Genomic DNA, 18,253 nt, shown 5'->3' on the forward strand with positions numbered 1-18,253 from the left:
CTCTCTGATCCAAACCACTGTCATTTCTTGTCTCCATTACAGCAATGGCCTCCTAATTGATCTCCTGCCTCCCCCTTTGTCTCTGTTCAGGCTTTTCTCAGTAGAGCATCTAAAGAGAACCTATTGGAGTTCCTGTCATGGCTCAGTGGTTAACAAATCCGACTAGGAACCATGAGGTTGCTGGTTCGATCCCTGGCCTCACTCAGTGAGTTAAGAATCCAGTGTTGCCATGAGCTGTGGTGTAGGTTGCAGACATGGCTCAGATCCCGAGTTGCTATGGCTGTGGCGTAGGCTAGTTCCCTAGCCTGGGAACCTCCATATGCCGCGGGTGTGGCCCTAAAAAAAAGACAAAAATAGATAGATAGATAGATAGATAGATAGATAGAACCTATTAAGATGTAGGATCAGATTTCATCTCTCCTATGATTCTCCCACAAGCTCCTTTATTTCAAACCCAAGGAACCCCTTTTGTTCCCTGTTCATTGCAGCACACCTACCTCATGGCCCTTGCACTCACAATTCCATTCTCTGGGATACTCCTCCCCCCAGGCAGCTACATAATTCACTTTCCTAAATCTCACTTTTTAGAGGGGGTCATCTCTAACTCCTTATCTAAAAGCAAACCTCCCAAACATCTCTATTTTTTTTTCCCCTACGGTATATATCATGATCTAACTATATATTTCACTTATTTTATTTATTGTCTTTTTTGCTCTACTAGAATGCAAGTTCCATGAAGAGAAGGACTTTTGTTTTAATGTGTGACTTTTCCCCAGCATATATGGTAGCACTGGAATAGAATATTCTGTTGTATAGATGCAAATCTCAATATTCTCCATCATTCAATAAATTCTTGCTGGAGAGAAGGAAGGAAGGGAGGGTGTGAGGGAGGGAGGAAGGACAGACTGAAGTTCTGTGTGCTGAGCATTATCAGTTATGTACAGGGTTATAAAACACAGTTGGTCTTTGAACAACGTGGATTTGAACCATGTGGGTTCACTTACACGTGGATCTTTTTTCAGTAGTAAATGCTGCAGTACTACATAATCCAAGGTTGGTTGAATTTCTGTGGATATGAAGGAACCATGGATAAGGAGGTTCCAACTCTTAAGTTATCCATGGACTTTCAACTTCTTGGAGGGTCAGCACCCCTAACCTTCACGTTGTTCAAGAGTCCACTATACGTGTTTCTGCCCTTGCAATCTGTTCACAGAAATAAGACATATGCCCAAGCAAAATGTTAAGGAATAGTACAAGTGCATGCTAGGGTCATCTGTAACCAGTTGTATTCTTCGGGCTTTTGTTCAGCAAGGCTAGTAGAATATTGTGACACTATCTGTTCTCAGATTTCTCTTTGCTTCTTTGATGGACAACGTTTTCTACAGAGTAGACATTTCTCTACTAAGCTCAGAAAAACCTCATATGTTTTTCAGACACAAAATGAAACTGTGAAATAGCAAGTACCATCAAGCTACATAAACACCACTTGGCTGGTAATCATTTACCTTATCGCTCCTTTTTGTTTGATGAACTTGCTAGAGGAAAATACTTTGTAATATGAGTATTGAGGTACTTATGGTTGAAAAAATTCTTTTCATTTCAAGCTCCCTTTAAGTCGTTGCCAGTTGGGTTCTTCCCTGTTTTTACTTTCGTCCTTCAAATTTCTCATCTTCAGCCCTCAAAAATTAAAATATGGTGGCAAAGGAGTGAAAATAAAGAAGCAGATCTCTGGTTTGGAGAGTCTTGTCAGTCTATCTGTTGTATAAAGTATAGTGATAAATGTACCTTGATTAACCATAGTAAGAAATATCCAGGAGAGGAGTTCCCACTGTGGCTCAGGGGTAACAAATCTGACTAATATCCATAAGGATGCAGGTTCGATCCCTGGCCTCACTCAGTTGGTTAATGATCTGGTGTTGCCATGAGCTGCGGTGGATCTGGCATTGCTGTGGCTGTGGTGTAGGCTGGCAGCTACAGCTCTGACCTGACTCCTAAGCTGGGAACCTCCATATGCTGCAGCTGTGGCCCTAAAAAGCAAAATAAATTACTTAAACAAACAAACAAGCAAACAAATGAAATAAAGAAATATCCGGGAGGGACCTCAGCTTAATCTCTACAGTTTACTTGTGCAATAGGTTATTCGTTTATTTATTTATTTATTCAAATCAATAAATATGATGGGTGAGGTTCTGTTGATGAAAGGGTGACTAAGATGTGGTCTCTGCCCTCGAGGAGCTCCCTATTTGGGTCGTGAGAAAGGCATGCACATAGCTGTAATGCAAAGAAAAAGGTGTTTTAATGGGGGAGAGTGGAGGTGCTATGGGAACACAAAGAAATCACCACAAAAGAGATTTGCTACTGCTTTCTTTGCCAAGTTGAGATGGAATCAGTTGACTTTCTCCTCAATGAAACAACAACCAGTTCTTGTATTCACTTTCTAAGAGTCTTAAAGCCCCCCCACCTCACCTTACAAGGAAAATTAATGGAAGGCCACTAAGTGCAGACTTTGCAATGAGATTGTGTTTGAGAGACATGCAAAATAAATAAAGTTTCCTAGACTTCAAGAATCTGGAGGAGTGCAGATAAGTACACAAGTCAAGGTATTATTATTATTATTGTTCTTCACGTGTCTGAATGGAATAGACCCAAATCCTCAACCTGCATGAATCCCTTCAGGCATCTTGCTAAAGTACAGGTTTGGATTCAGCAGCTCTGAGGTGAGGCCCTGAGAATCTACAGTCCTAACCAGCTCCTAGGTTGTGCCAGTGCTGTGATCATTCAGCAGCGCCGTAAGGGGCAAAGATAGAAACAGTAAGGGCCACAGAACTTCAGAAATGTGATTTAAATATTCAGGAAAAGCCGTATCAAAGAGATGAGATACGAGCTGGGCCCTGAAAAATGAGGAGGCTCCGAAGAGACAGACTGGAGCAAGGATGAGGTAAACTGAATACCAACGCAAGGCCCCGGAAGACACATTCTGAGACAGTGAACACAGGCGTTTTCCTGGAACAAAGAATTACTATGGGGGAGTAATAGATAATACAGATGGAACCATCAGTTGGGTCAGACTGTGGGAGGCTTGGTATGTCAGTCCAAAGAAGGATTTTATCCTGTAATCAAATGGAGACCAATGGAATTTTGAGGCAGGGGTGAGGAGAGGAAGTAACATCTTTCGGTTTATATTTCAGGAACATTAATCAAGCAAAGATTATGACAGTAGCTTAAGGATGAGGCAGCAGAGTTCCTGGGTTAGAATGTGATGATGGGGAATTCCCATTGTGGCTCAGTGGAAATGAATCTGATTAGCATCCATGAGGATGCAGGTTCAATCCCTGGCCTTGCTCAGTGCGTTGAGGATCCGGTGTTGCTGTGAGCTGTGGTATAGGTTGCAGACACAGCTCAGATCCAGCATTGCTGTGGTGTAGGCCAGCAGCTACAGCTCCAATTCGACCCCTAGCCTGGGAATACCCATATGCCAAAAGACAAAAAAAAAAAAAAAAAGAATGTGATGATGAAAGTAGAATAAAAAAGAATGTGTGTGAGACAAGGGGCTCTAAAAAAGGTGTAATCTTTGCCCAAAAAAAAAACAAAAACAAAAAACCCTTAGTTTCTCAAACAGACATGATAGACATTTTGAAGGAAGAATTAATAAGATAGTGAATAAACTATGAAGAATGAAGTTAAAGATAACAATGAAGAAGTTCTCTTGGGGTGCAGCAGGTTAAGGATCCAGTATTGTCACTGTGCGGGTTCGATCCCTGGCCTGGGGAACTTTCACGTGCTGCAGGTGAGGCCAAAAGGGAAGAAAAAAAAAAAAAAGACAATAATGATTTTGAACTTGGTTCATTAGAATGGCGATGGGAAAAATGTAGATCAGAAAGAGGGTAACTTTGGTCAGAGAACAGATGGTAGTTTGGATTTATACATCAAGAATATAAAGTATAGCAGAACTCCAAATGGAAACTTCTGGCAAACCATAAGAGATGAGAGGTAGAGAGGGGTCATCACTACAGGCAAAGACGTTAGCAAAGTCGGCAGAGTGGTGATGAGTAAAACCATGAGGCAGGGATAGGTCCCTGAGGGAGATCCTGGAGCGAGCCAAAGGCAGAGGGCCAAGGACTAGACTTACAGACGTGACCTTGTTTAGTGAAGAGGAAGACAAAATGAGCCAACAGTATCAAAACAGACTGGTAGAAAGAGAAAATTTCAGAAAGGCCATTATTTGTACTGTCTATTCCGAACCAAACTTTTTGACCCATAACATTGTCTTAATTGACTTTGGCAACGTGTGTGTGAACACATTTGTATTCCATTCTCAGCAGAGTCAGTGCTGCGCTTTGCTGATGTGTCCTCAGGAGGCCTGGGTTCCAGCCCCACTTTTGTCTTCTGCCTGTGCTATGGCCTCAGATGACCCTCTTAACCTCTTACCTCAATAAAATCACCACTTAAAAGGGGATAAAAATATGACATTACTGCAAGCTTTACAAGTACTATGAAAAATGAAATTACATAAAAAAATTTTCAAGTATAAATTTCACTGAAGTCTTTTCTAATTCATCAAGAATCAATACAGTTTAGATGCAATTTTCAAGCTCCGAAGCCTGACATAGATTACCAGGAGAAAAGACAAACAGAATTGTATTTCCAAATTAAAGTAGCAAGATCTAGGTTTTTAAACCTATTTGCCAGCTTTTATTAAGGGCTTATGGTATGCTCAGTACAGACAGGCAGTACACCAGATACAGAGTTAAAATCAACATGAGTCCTACTACAAAAAGACTTAGAATCTTGTAAGGAAGAAGAGAAACACAAGTCATGAATAATAAAGCATGAATCAATATGTTACAAACACCATAAAACCCGTATGAACCAAGTACAATTGATGTGAGAGAAGAGGGAATTTCTGACTGAGGGATGGAGAGGAGGAAAGCCTTGAATGAGGGTGAATCGGTGACAGATGGAGAGAAAAGGGAGAACATCCCATGCAGGCCCAGAGGGAAGAGGGCACAGACAGGGCTTGGGCAACGGCAAGGAGCACAGTTAGCCTGGAACATGGAACAATTAGAGGAGCAGCAGGAGAGAGTCAGATTGTAAAGGGCACAGATGCCAGGCCAACGAGTCAGGACTTTGTTCTGCGGACAGTGGATTATGATGAGGGCAGCACAGGACCCAGAGAAGCAACGTCATGCATTTGGAGCTAGGTCTAAGGGTATTCAACAAAGGGGCAGACTTCAGGGGGAAAAAAAAACTGGAGACAGTAGAATTTTGGTGACAAGGAGGACATTTTTTAAGTTGCTCATTAACACGAGACAGCAGTATTCTATGAATACTGTCGCAGGCATATCCCTCCAAAGGAAATTAATTTCAATAGAAACATGGAAGTTCACCATCCTCTTTTCAGAATCATCCTATGTTTCATAGCGGAATGTAAAGTTCAAAAATAAAAGAAAAATAGACTGTCCCCTGAAGCCAGGGAGACTGGCCAAGCCAGAAGGCAATGTGCCAGCTCCAGGGGGTTGAGGCAGAAAGGAGATGAGTAAAACAGCTGAAGCAGGGGTTCTAAACCCTTTGGGGACTGTAGATTCCTTTGAAACTTTGGCCACAGCTCATATATGAGAAATTCTGTGTACAGTTTCAAGGGGTTTGTGAACCCCCTGCGTTCTAGCCATTGAGCCCCAGAAACTCCCATTAAGAATCTCTAAACTGGAAAAGACAAAACTAAGGATGCTTCAGAAGCTTCAGAAGTAGCAGCACATAGAAACCCATAATTACAAAGGTTGGATTGCCTACTCAAGATGTTTCCAGGGAGGTTCCTTGCCAGAATTGTCTCGGTTACTCCCATGGGTCGATCAGACTTTTTGGAGCTAGGACTCAAAAGTCTGAATTTTTAATTAGTCGGGGTCATTATTATAAGAAAGTAGGTTTTAAAACCTCTAGTCTAGTTTCTTGAAGGCCACAGCTATAACCCTTCCTAGATAGATGGGACACTCTGTGCGTTCCTAAAAGTCTTAGTGGAAATCCCTTCAATATGTCCTTATGGGGCTGAACTCTTAGGAAGTTACTACTTAAACCTGACCTTAAGGTCTCAAAGCATCTTCATTCCCTCCTTTCACGTCATCTCTCACTCCCATGGTGACCACGCCCTCTTGGAAGATAACCATTATATCTGTCAGCCTTTCGTAATCCCAGACTTTCCCACTGGCTTACAGGGTACCTAATCCCATCATCATCATTAAGGCTCTGGACTTTTCAGGGACTAATGCTAATCCTAGTGTTCTAGAGGCTATCTCTTGAGAATGGGGCATGCTGGAGTTCCTGTTGGATGTCCTCCCACAATTCAGGGGACACTCATTCAGAAAGCCTCACGGATCAGAAAATCAGTGGATTCCCTTAACTTGCCCTTGACCTCCATACTATTTCCTGACCTTGATTCTGTGGCCATCTCTCTCTCTCTGCAGCAGCAATGGAAATAGCTAAAAAACAAGGCAATCATTTAATTCATGCCTTCGATGTCTAGCATTCTTGGTTATTTCAGGAAGAGAACCTGTTATAGAGTCAAGCTCTCTTATTCACCTTCAGGCAATGTAAGGCAGTGTTGTGTCCTTTCCCATGAAGAGGGCATTTCTCCTTTTCTTTTTTTTTTTTTTAAGTTTAATTTTTATTTATTTATTTGGGGGTTTTTTTGGCCATTCCTGCAACATGTGGAAGTTCTTGGGCCAACAGTCAAGCCTAAGTTACAGCAGGGACCTAAGCCAATGTAATGACAGCATCAGATCCTTAACCCACTGGGCCACAAAAGTACTCCCATCTTTCCATTTTCAATTCCTTCCTCCTTCAACCCTTTCCCCATCCCCAGACAGATGAGCAGCCTTGAACCACTACTATGGACTAATGAGATTCAATACAACCTCAGAGCCAAATGTCAAATTAAAAATTCAAGTTTTGAGCAAACTCTCCTGCTTCCTACCTCTTAGATTTGAGTGTCTTTTGTTAACATTTGGGTGACATTGCTAAGCCAGTCTGTTTTGCTCAGAACAGAAAAATGGAGGTAGCACCACAGACCTGAGGATATGGCAAATGTTGTGAGGCAGTATCTAACATCTTCATGTTTTCCCAAACACTTTAAGTTTCCATAATGCCTTAAAAGTATCTCATACTGACGTTCTCATCATGGCTCAGCGGTAGTGAACCTGACTGGTATCCATGAGGACACGGGTTCGATCCCTCAGTGGGTTAAGGATCTGGTGTTGCCATGAGCTGTGGTTTAGGTCACAGATGCGGCTCTGGTCTAGCGTGGCTGTGGCTGTGGCGTAGGCCAGCAGCTGCAGCTCCAATTCAACCCCTAGTCTGGGAACTTCCATATGCTGTGGGTGCAGCCCTAATAAGCACACACAAAAAAAATAGGAGATCATACTCATACCTCAACTTTTCAGAATATTATTCATAATTCTGTTCCTGATATACTAGAAAAGGTATTAAGTTAGGTAGATTAAGTAGTTTCTCCCTATCTATGCACTCTTATCTTGCTTAATCTCTCAAGAGCCAGAATACTTTTCTTTCAATGAAAGGGGTATAATTATTCCTACCTCATCAGATCGTTGTGAATATCAATGTGGTCCATGATACAAAGCACAGAGCACAGTGTCTGACTCAGAAGAGACATTCAGTCACTTCCTTTCCCAGCCCCAGCTCTGTTATCCAGTTTAAACTGCAAGGTGAAAGGACTTGAAAGAATTCCTGAATAGTCATACCTGTCTGTGACTCCAGAATATAACCCAAAATAGGAAGCCAGGCTACTAGGAGCAAATTTACTTAACCACTCAGAACCTCAGTTCCTTCATCCTTTAAAAATGAGTTTATGTGAATAATCTCCAATGTTCCCTCCAGCTCTCCCCCTCACTGGTTCTATTATAGATAAGCCAACTCTCTCAAGTTATTACAATGCAACAAGTGTTACTGCAGCTGTTTCCTGGGTTGTAACTACAGAAAATAGCCCAGTAAGATTCAGAACAGAGGCGAAAGTATTTAAGGATAAACAGCAGGGGACCTGATCATTACAACCAGGTAGAAAGATACAAAGAAGAGAGATAATGTTAAAGTATAATTGAAGTGCAGGTAGAAATTACAGCCACAAAAGCAATACCAGCATGAGGGGCTAACAGCAGATATTGTGACGTGAGACAAAATGTCATTTTCAAAGGTTTTTAATAATTGTGCTCTGCTGGAAGATTTGTAATTACAAACATGAATGATCTTCAGTATACATCATTTCTAAAGATAGAGGCTATAATTCTGCCCCAGATGAAAATCTAAAGGATATCTCATACCAGTTAGTAAGTGACAGGCAGTAACAACCAAACAATTAGGATGAAGCACTGGCAAGATTGCAGTCAAAATATCCCAAAATATCCCTTCCTCATTGATGCTGAGTGCATCAGTGAAAAGGGTCATTATCATTACTTTCAGCCACAGAAGCCTCCAGATGCAGGGAAACCACATCACACAAAGATAGAGGATGAAGACATTACCGCAAAGAGTAGAACAGTCATCACTTCCGTCCTACCTGAGTTAACTCTTGAAGATAATAGAGCCAAGGAGTTCCCACCATGGTGCAGAGGGATCTTTGGTGTCTCTGGAGCACTAGGATGAAGGTTCGATCCCACTGTGGGTTAAGGATCTGGAGTTGCCACAGCTGTGGTGTAGGTAGCAACTGCAGCTCAGATCTGATCCCACAGAGTGGCCAAAAAAGAAAAGAAAAAAAAAGCAGCCAAGAAGAATATTTTTTAAGTGGAGGAGAGGTTGATAGAAAATGTAGAGCCCTCAAAAAAGAATTACTGAGTGGCGTGTGAACCCTGGTTTAGTTGAACGTTCCCATGTCTGTAACACTCATTGCTTATAGTTAGAGGACAAACAAGCCAGGTAAATTTAAGAGGGAATGAGTTAGATGCCTTTCAGAGGGAGTCATTCTTGATTCCTTTCTTTCTCCAACATCCCACAAACACTCTGTTGGGAAATCCTGTTGGCTTTGCCTTCAAAACCTATGCACAGTGGAAACCACTTCTCATCCCCTTCATCACCACCACCCGTGTTAGGACCATGTGCTCCCCACCTGCTTACCCCTCGAAAGTCTATTCTAGCACAGCAGCCAGAATGATGGTTTTCACTCCTCAGCTCAGAACCCTTCCATGGCTCCCCTTCCACTCAGAGTAAAAGCCAAAATCCTTCTTCACTGGCCCAGAAGGCCCCCAGAGCTCCCTGTTAACCTCTGCCCTCCTTTCCTTTCACTCCCACCACACTATTCGTCTCCTCTCTCATACTCCCAGTGAAGGGATCTGCATTGGCTATTACCTCTGCCTAGAAGTTTCTTTCCCAAATATTCACACATGCTCACCTCACTCAGTTTTCTCACATAGCACCTTTGCAACGACATGAAAGCTGACCATCCTGCTTAAAATTACAATCAGCAATTCCTATCTTTCATCCCACTACTCCTGTCACTCCCTGCGTCCTTCCTCTTGTTCTACTGATCACCTTCTAACATACTTCTGAGCTCCCGCTTTTAGCTCTTCATCCAGAGGCAGGGGCTTTGTTTTGGTCTCTGAAATAACCCACATGCCTTAAATAATGTCTGATAACACAGAAGACATTTGTGATTGCTTGTGAAATGATGAGTAAATATAACAGAAAATCCAACTCAATCTGGCTTCAATAAAAAGAAGACACTTTCCTATACAGCTGGACGTTCAGAGGAATGTATGAGGATCAAGAAGTAGCCCTGCTTTCCTGGGGTTCTTTTTCAGTCAGTTACTTCCTCAGGCTGATATCAAGATTCTGCAAAAGTTCTAGGACCTATTTGGGGTGGGAGAGGGAGGCTCTTTGAGTTAAAACACCTTCAGTAAAATCCCAGTGAATGTCTTCAAGCATCTAACTGGCCCATCTGAAGGGGAATGATGTGCAGTGCTTTGCATCATTGGGAAGAGGGATGGGAAGAGCATGAGGGACTTAGCTAATGTTGATCAAGACTCACCCCAACCACATGATCCCTTCACAATGGAGAAAGGGCGAGATGAATGGCAAGGAGGCAAACCCAGTGTCCACTCCTCAAAGTTAGCCAGATAAGACAGATACGCAGGCAGAAGGGATGGGGGAAAGGTCTTATTTAAGAAAGAGAAGCTGGGAAACTGAATATTCTAAAGCATCTCAGTTGATTTTGCTGAGGCTGGTGCTCTAAATTCAGTAGCACTTGAGCTTTATGATTTATTGGCCTTGCTCAAGAATATTAGATGTGTTAATGTGGACAGCACAGAAGCGCTTCTTAAGTGTGACAGTCTCACACCATCCCTGCTAATCCATATTCACACAGTAAATATATTTAGGAATGAATGCAAAACAAATTTGCTATTGATTCTGGTTTCACTCAAAACCAAAAATAACAAATGTTTCATATTCTTACAGTTTGTAGCTTGGGAAAAGGTGGCTGAATACAGAATGCTGCTAGTTATGTTACTTTTTGCTTATTAAATATGTGATGGGGAGAGGATGGGGACATATGGGACATGGAATCTGATACTTCTGCAGTGTTTTGCCTTCTGTGTAAACCACACAGTAAAGCTTATCACTCCTGCTGATTTCCAGTCAATGATCATTCTTCCTAGGATTGGCTGGAGTCTGTCTCTGTGTAGTCTTTAGAAAAAAGCACTGGGGAGGAAGGAAACCTTGTCTAATCAAATTAGAAAAATAAAATTCCTGAGAGGAAATGATTAAGAAGGAAAGGTTTTAGACGCAATTTATACGCGCAGTTTCAGGCAAAGGTGGGCAGATTATAACAGGATCATATCCATTCATTCTGTGAGAGGGACTTGGAAATAACTTAGGAACATTTCGACTCCCACACAAAAACTCCCATACAAATGATACTGTGGATATCTTGACCTCTTAAACTTATACGGCAAAAGAACTCAACTTTTTAATTCACGTATAGTTGACTTACAATGTTGTGTTAATCTTTTGCTGTACAGCAAAGTGATTCGGTTATACAAACATACATATTCTTTTTTATATTCTTTTCCAATGTGGTTTATCACAGGATATTGAATATAGTTCCCTGTGCTATACACCATAGGACCTTGTTGTTGATCCATTCTGTATGTAACAGTTTGCATCTGCTCACCCAGAACTCCTAATCCATCCCTCCTCCACCACTCCCCACTTCCGCATTGGCAACCACCAGTCAGAAGAACTTGACTTTTTAATTCCAGAATTATTTCATTCTATAGTTTGATTCTTTCAATAGCTTTTTCTTTTTTCTTTCTTTTTTTGGATGGTGTGGTTCGAAAGAGCAGTGTTGGGATAGGGACACAGTTTTTTTTTTTTTTTAATGACTCACTGTAGAATCACTGATCAGCAACTTAAAAAACAAATACACACACATATATTGACTAAATAAATACATAAATAAATAACTCACTATATTTCCTAGGCTTTATGTATATATTATTGTATAGATAGATAGATTGATAGTTGTGGCAGGCAGAATAATGCCCTTCCCAAAATGTATACATCCCAATCCCTATAACCTGTGAATATATCTTAGGTAACATGACAAAGATGAGTTAAGTTGGCAGATGGAAATAAGTTTGCTAAAATAAGGAGGTTTTTCTGGATTATCCTAGTGGACCCAATTTAATCACAAGGGTCCTTGAAAGTGGAAAAGAGTATCAAAAGAGGGAACCAGAGAAACAGCAGCATGACAACTCAGCCTGACATTGGTGGCTTTGAGGATAAGAAAGATGGGGATGAGCCAAGGAAATCAAGCAGCCCTTAAAGATGGAAAACATAAGAAAATAGATTCTCCCCAAGAGCCTCCAAAATAGAATGTGCCCCACCGACACCTTGATCTCTGCCCAGTGAGATCCAGGTCAGATTTCTGATTTACAGAACTGTGAGACAATGCATATGTAATGTTTTAAGCCATTAATTTTGTAGTTGCTTGTTATAGCAGCCATAGAAAAAGTAATACAGTTATCATTTTATAGAATCACACATTGCATATAGAAAGGTACTGAAACAGCCTTGCGTCTGGAACCTTCTCAGGTGCCTAAGGAAATAGATTAAAGGCTGAATGAGATCCAGTCCAATCTGCCTTATCAAACCAGAGCACATTTCGGGAATTGAGCTCTGCTGTCTGTGTTTATGGACACTTCAAGACATGGCAGGGCACTTCCCAGTAATCACAAACCAGAACACGACTGAACTGAATGTATAATCATAAGAATGTAAAAGGAAGGAAGAATTTTATTTGCTTTTCCTACAGAGGCAGAGTCCCATGTCTATGATCTCTATTTGCCTGAATATTAGAAATCTCATCTTTAAGAGTATGAGATTTTCTCATCTGCCCTCTTCAACAGTTTTGGATGAGGTTATGTTGTTTCTGACATTGACTTTCACATGTAAAGGTGGTAACTGACAGAATCACCATCTATTGGGTTGCTTGATGCATAATCACTCCACCTATTTTGAACAAGTACTTTTTTTTTAGCCTCTCATTTTATTTCAGTCTCACAACAAATTTGCAAAATTACAAATCAATTATAAGTCAACATAATGTGTTACTAGATGGAAAGTAGAAAATGATAAGAAATTATGGAGCAAGGCAGTCCACAAAAATCGTATGAATTCAAAATCTTAAGAGAAAGAAACATCTTCAAAGTATCAGATCTTCCTGGGCTTATTTATTCTCATGTTAACTGATTTCTCCAGGAGTTCCATGTTTGCCCGAAATCATGCAGTCTCTTCTGAGCCAAAGTTAGACCTCAGGATACATAATTCCTCGCCAAAGTCGCTTTCCATCTTGTTACTTGACCTTCCTCAGGGCCAATAAATGACCAAATGTAATATAACTTCTCTAGAATTTTGAAAGAAGGCAAGGTTATTCTGGCTGGTGATGATTTAAGAGTCAGAATCCCACCATAAGGTACATTGTGTTTGAACAATCTTTTTTTTTTTCGTCTTTTGTCTTTTTTTTAGGGCCACACCCACAGCATATGGAGGTTCCCAGCCTAGGGGTCCAATAGGAGCTGTAGCTGCTGGCCTATACCACATCCCACAGCAACTTGGGATCCGAGCCGCGTCTGCTGCCTACACCACAACTCACGGCAGCACCAGGTCCTTAACCCACTGAGTAAGGCCAGGGATCAAACCTGCATCCTCACGAATGCTAGTCAGGTTTGTTAGCCACTGAGCCACAACGGGAACTCCTTGAACATGTCTGACCTTTACTGTGTGCAAGGCCCTGTGCTAGACTGTGGGGTACAATACTAAACAAGCCACATTCAGCCCCTGCCTTCCCAGAGCTTGAAGTCTGGATGGAATGCAGACCCACAAAAGTGTTCATTACAACACAGTGTGGAAAGGGCTATCATAGAAGGACACTTTGCTGAGGGGCACTCACTCACCCTGGATTTGGCAGAAAGCTGTGGATGAATAGCTGAAAGCAAGGGTTTCTGGAGAGAACCGTCCCTTTGGCACTGCCTTCACCGAGGGTTGGTTTATGTTTGCAGAGCCAGGGCTTGCTCTTCTGTTTCTTTCTCCTGGTCAGCTCGAAGACTTTACTCAGGGCATCACCCTGATCCTGCCTGGAGAGTGGCACATTGGCCATTCAAAAACACCTTGTAAAAAAGAATTCAAAACATATTTCAAAGCTATGGCTCAATATGTTTTATAAACTACCATAGGGGTATAGCTTGGGCTTTCTGTTTTTCAGCTTGCTGTGCCACAGCTGACCAGCTACCCTTCTACTCACCTTTCTCCCTATTATCCTACCTAAATATAAGAAAAATAATATTTCTTTTTGTAGCTACAAAAATAATGTTTTTTTAGACATTTAGGGAATTACAGAAAAGCATAAGAAAAAAATGTTTCTCAACACAATTCTACTAGCCTGATGGCATCTTTAGCCCCCCCCCCCTTTTTTTTTCTTTTTTTGTCTTTTTAGGGCCTCACCATGGCATATGGAGGTTCCCAGGCTAGGGGTCGAATCACAGCTATAGCCATCAGCCTGTACCACAGCCACAGCAACTTGGGATCTGAGCCACAGCTGCAACCTACACCACAGCTCACGGTAACGCCAGATCCCTAACCCACTGAGTGAGACCAGGGATCGAAGGAAAGGTTAGGAAAGGAAAAAGTGCATCAGTGAATTGTGCCCTCTATGTGCACGTGATCAGAGGGTCAGGCTCCCATCGGGCTGCCTGCCCACACCCGGTACCACCTTCTGTCCCACCCTGCTCACAGAGGGAAAAGGAGTAAGGAGGGCATCAGGCTATGTAAAAGGATGCCTGTCTGCATGGGATCCAGTACTTAGCAGCCAACAGACCCACAGGAGCCAGCTGGCAGGAGAGAAGGGTCATCTGGAACTACAGGCTTTCCCAGGGTGGTGCTTGAACTCAACTGTGGAGTGAGACCAACAGTCGTGCTGCAGTTTAGCACTGGCTGGGTCCACTGCAAATACAGGCCAAACCTCCTCCCCCTGTTCTTTCCCCTAATAGGTCTGCTGCTCACAACCACCCTTCCCTGTTGTTTGAAAAATCAGAGTCCAAATGGCCATTTAGGGATGTCTGTGTACAACGTGTGAACAAGTCAATAGTAGTCAAGTCAAGAACCAATTAAAAACTAGCTGACCTCATTTCATGCTTTAAGGGCAGCATTACTTTAAGAAGTCCAAATGTTTACTTTGCCAGGGAATTTTTGAAACTATTTCCTTTGGAAGTATTTCTCTAAGAAATGTGTACACAGAACTTGAGACAGGTTGAACACCAAGGAATTGAGACATCATGCAAAGCTACATTATTTGGGGATTATTGGGGGAACATCAGTATGAGTCATATCAAGATGAATTTTTTAAAAAATGCAATTTGTACTTTCTAAAAAGTTAACACTAAGTCCAGCTGCTAACTAGCTCTTACTGCTAGAGGTCCTACCTGCCAGACTTCAATGAAGAGATAAGACTTTTGTAAGTACAGTCAACCCTCTCTACTACCCACAGGTTCTGTAGCTGCCCATTTAACCAACTGGGATGAATTCACAATTGTGGAACCCATGGATACTGAGAATGACTGTACTTCACCATTTTATATGAGAAATTTGAGCATCTGAGGATTTGGTATCCCCTGGGGGTCCTGGAACCAATTTCCCATGCATCCTGAGAGATGACCATGGTCCCTGAGTGGTATGATTTGTAACAGATACCACCTCAGTGCTTGGAAATACTTATTCTCTTAAAAAGATTAATCAATGATCTTTAGCACACCATGAATCTGCTTAGAAAATTCTTTCATAACACAAAAGAAGCTTCAGCCTGTTATAGGCTAAATTGTTATCAATTCCAAAGCAGCAAAGCCCAAATTAGTATGCAACGCTAAAATTTAATTTCTATCCAGAAGGCTTTGATGTCCAGGATGCAAATTAATAATGGCTTATTTACCAGCTAATACACTGTGAGTCTCTAAAAAACACAATGTTGATGACATATGCAGTAATCCTAATAAGGTTTCTCAAAAAACATCCTTATTGGAACTTCAAATTCTTCACACTTTAAGCTAGTAGTAGCTGATGCTTACCTGAAGTTTTTATCCGAAGATGCAGTTTGAAGCTAAGTTGGCACCTCACTCAGTTTTCAAACAGTCCTCAGGTGAAAAAACAAAGAAGGAGAAAAAAAAAGGTGTTTGTTGCAAAATCAGGATCAGACTTCATAAACCTTTGCCTTTTTGTTTTCTAAGTAGTCTAATGAAGATATACTCTTTCCCTGAAAGTATTTTGGAGCACCCACCCCACCCTGACTGTAATATGAATAAAAATAACACCCCTTATAGACGGTCATTCTTTACAGTTCTCAAAATATTTTCCTGTAAGTTATGTTATAAAAACTCAGTGCAATTACCATTAACTCTACAACCTTCTCACCAAGGCCTTCTCCATTTCATTGCAAATGGCAAGGACATTTTCACCTTCTCCAACCCTCAACGCTCTATGAGGAGTTCCATGTCCATGAAATCCCAAAAAGTTTATCTTCTGCTCTGCCTTTGTCAATATCTTCAGCCATTCCTTCCAGGAAATTGTTCAGGTTTCTGTGACATAATCTATTCTTAGATTATGAATAAGCTATTCTCCCATGCCAGAGAGTCTTATACTCTCTGGCTGAGTAGTTTGTCTCAAGAAGTAACTACATTGTATGTATGTGTTTTTCCCCAGCAGGGATAGATTTTAACTTTATAGAGTCAGGGTACAAAGACTCTTCCACAACTGCAGTTGCGTGTTTAGGAAAAGCACTGTCTGTCTCAGATTTCCCTGAACATTTTCCTTTTTCTAGATATAACAGTTGGAGCAGTGGTTCTTAGCCCTAGATGCACAAGAAAATCATCTAGGGAGATTTTTTAAAGCATAGATGCTTGGACTTCATCCCATACTAATTGAATCAAAATTCCCATGAGAAGGGCCAAGACATTGGTATTTTGGGTAGCTCCCAGGTGAATTGTGCAGCCAGGGTTGCATCAGGGTCAATTAGAATTGCTTTGCTCACATCACTTGATCAAGATTTTTTTAGAAAGATATTTCATAGAAATCCATAGGAATTTAACTTATGTTAATAATAATGACCTTTTGCATTTGCCTGGAGATTTTAATACTTTATAATACTCTCACAACTCACTTGCTATTTGCATAATCAATCCATATTTATGAAATACATATCAGAAGCCATACTAGGTGCTCGAACAAAAAGATCAAGACATGACCCTTGCCCTTCAAAGACATACAGACTAGTAAATGAAGCCAAACAAATACACTTCTAGACAAGTCACAGATGCCATGTATAGAATACAGTGCAAGTCCAAGGAGAGTCATCTGGTATACCTGGAAGGTTCAGGAAAGAACTTGTCCAGGAGGTAGCTCCTTTGCTGAGACTTGAAAGATGAGTAAGGGGATCTCCAAGTAGCTGAGAAAGGTCCTAGAAATTTCAGGCAGATGGAGTAGAATAAGCAAGGACAATGAAGCTATGAAACATACTGGTATATTTGCTCAATTAGGCAAAAGGAGAGGTGGGGCAAGAACTAAGACTGGAGAGTTCACAGGGCATTTAAATCCCACACTACAGAAGTTAGACCTTATCGTGGAGGCCACTGTGATAAAAAATCACATAACTGTAACCATAAACAATTTTAGCACAACTTTCCATACATTCGTTTGTTGGTTTGTAATTTACCTTAATGTAATGCTATCTTAATATATGGTAAAACATAGGACAAAGATAGAACGAGATTCAAACAAGAACAAGATTAAAAGTAAGTATAAATGGAAGTTCTGATATCATCCTCCTTCATGCCAGTGTATCCCCTGTACGTCTCGGGAGTGTGTATACCCCACTTTGAGGTCCCTGCAACCAGCGTGTGAAGTGAGTGAAGCGACTTAATCTGTACTTCACAGACCCTGTGAGGCAAGTAGGGCAAAGGGAAGCCCCAGAGATACAGAGTGACTTGAGGTCATGCACAACCTCCTTATAGCGTAGGGAGGACCGGGAGTCACAGCCAAGCCTAAGCCAGTGTTCCTCCTGCTACCTGACATCTTTTCCCCTGAGATGTACTCCTCACCACAAAGTCAAGAGGCTTTGGACAAGATGTAGCTGTGTGTTCAATTAAATGATCCATCCTTATTTTACCAGAATATGTGAGAAATTCTGAAAAAGAGACCATGAAACATCATTGGGATGAAACAGGATTAGGACCACTGTATTGAGATATAGGAGATGAGTCATTTACCTGAAATGAATGAGGAATAGGCTAATCTTAGTCAGCAGAGAACTACCATGTACATGTCAGAATGAATAATTAATTGTCACAGAAGGCAGTATTGCATAGTAGGTAGAGAGAACATTGGCTTTGGAGTCGGGGGACCTGAGTTTGAATCCTACCTCTCTGCCACTTAATATGCTTTGTATGAACTTGGGCATCTTGCTTAAGCTGACTCACCAGTGAAGTGGGGCTGGATAATTTTTCCCGTAAGACTGATGTGAATACTAAATAAACTCTCAGTAGATGTTTTTTTCCTCCTATCCATCAATGAATAAAATGCCACAAAGTGTGCTAACCACTACAAATGCACTGAATATTGAATATAATTCCATCCTACTTGGATCATGCAGGATGATGGACTTCTATTAAATTATTACTGTCGATTAAAGAAAGACCTGCTTCTTGTTGGA

At 41.3% G+C, this 18,253-nt stretch overlaps 1 protein-coding gene and 2 long non-coding RNA genes across 50 annotated transcripts in view; 2 read left to right on the forward strand and 1 right to left on the reverse strand.

The window, feature by feature from the left end:
* The window catches only part of ANKS1B (ankyrin repeat and sterile alpha motif domain containing 1B), a 1,062,966-nt gene that overhangs the window by 843,874 nt on the left and 200,839 nt on the right, over positions 1-18,253 (forward strand). The gene's annotated exons all lie outside the window — the stretch shown is intronic.
* The window catches only part of LOC106510411 (uncharacterized), a 92,390-nt gene that overhangs the window by 34,703 nt on the left and 39,434 nt on the right, over positions 1-18,253 (reverse strand). The window contains exons 2-4 of the long non-coding RNA XR_014804280.1: positions 16,909-17,002; positions 15,618-15,683; positions 13,455-13,667 (exon numbers count right to left, since the gene is read on the reverse strand). This is a non-coding gene — a long non-coding RNA (uncharacterized LOC106510411). The remainder of the gene's footprint in view (positions 1-13,454; positions 13,668-15,617; positions 15,684-16,908; positions 17,003-18,253) is intronic.
* On the forward strand, positions 10,538-17,319 carry LOC146403540 (uncharacterized). Its single transcript, XR_014804303.1, has 2 exons — positions 10,538-13,049; positions 14,016-17,319. It is a non-coding gene; the product is annotated as an uncharacterized LOC146403540 (long non-coding RNA).

Source organism: Sus scrofa, chromosome 5 (genome assembly GCF_054392235.1).
Source record: "Sus scrofa isolate SSC_HxYL_T2T_F1_AM1 chromosome 5, Sscrofa_HxYL_maternal_Yorkshire_Landrace_v2.0, whole genome shotgun sequence".
Taxonomy (NCBI): Eukaryota; Metazoa; Chordata; class Mammalia; order Artiodactyla; family Suidae; genus Sus; species Sus scrofa.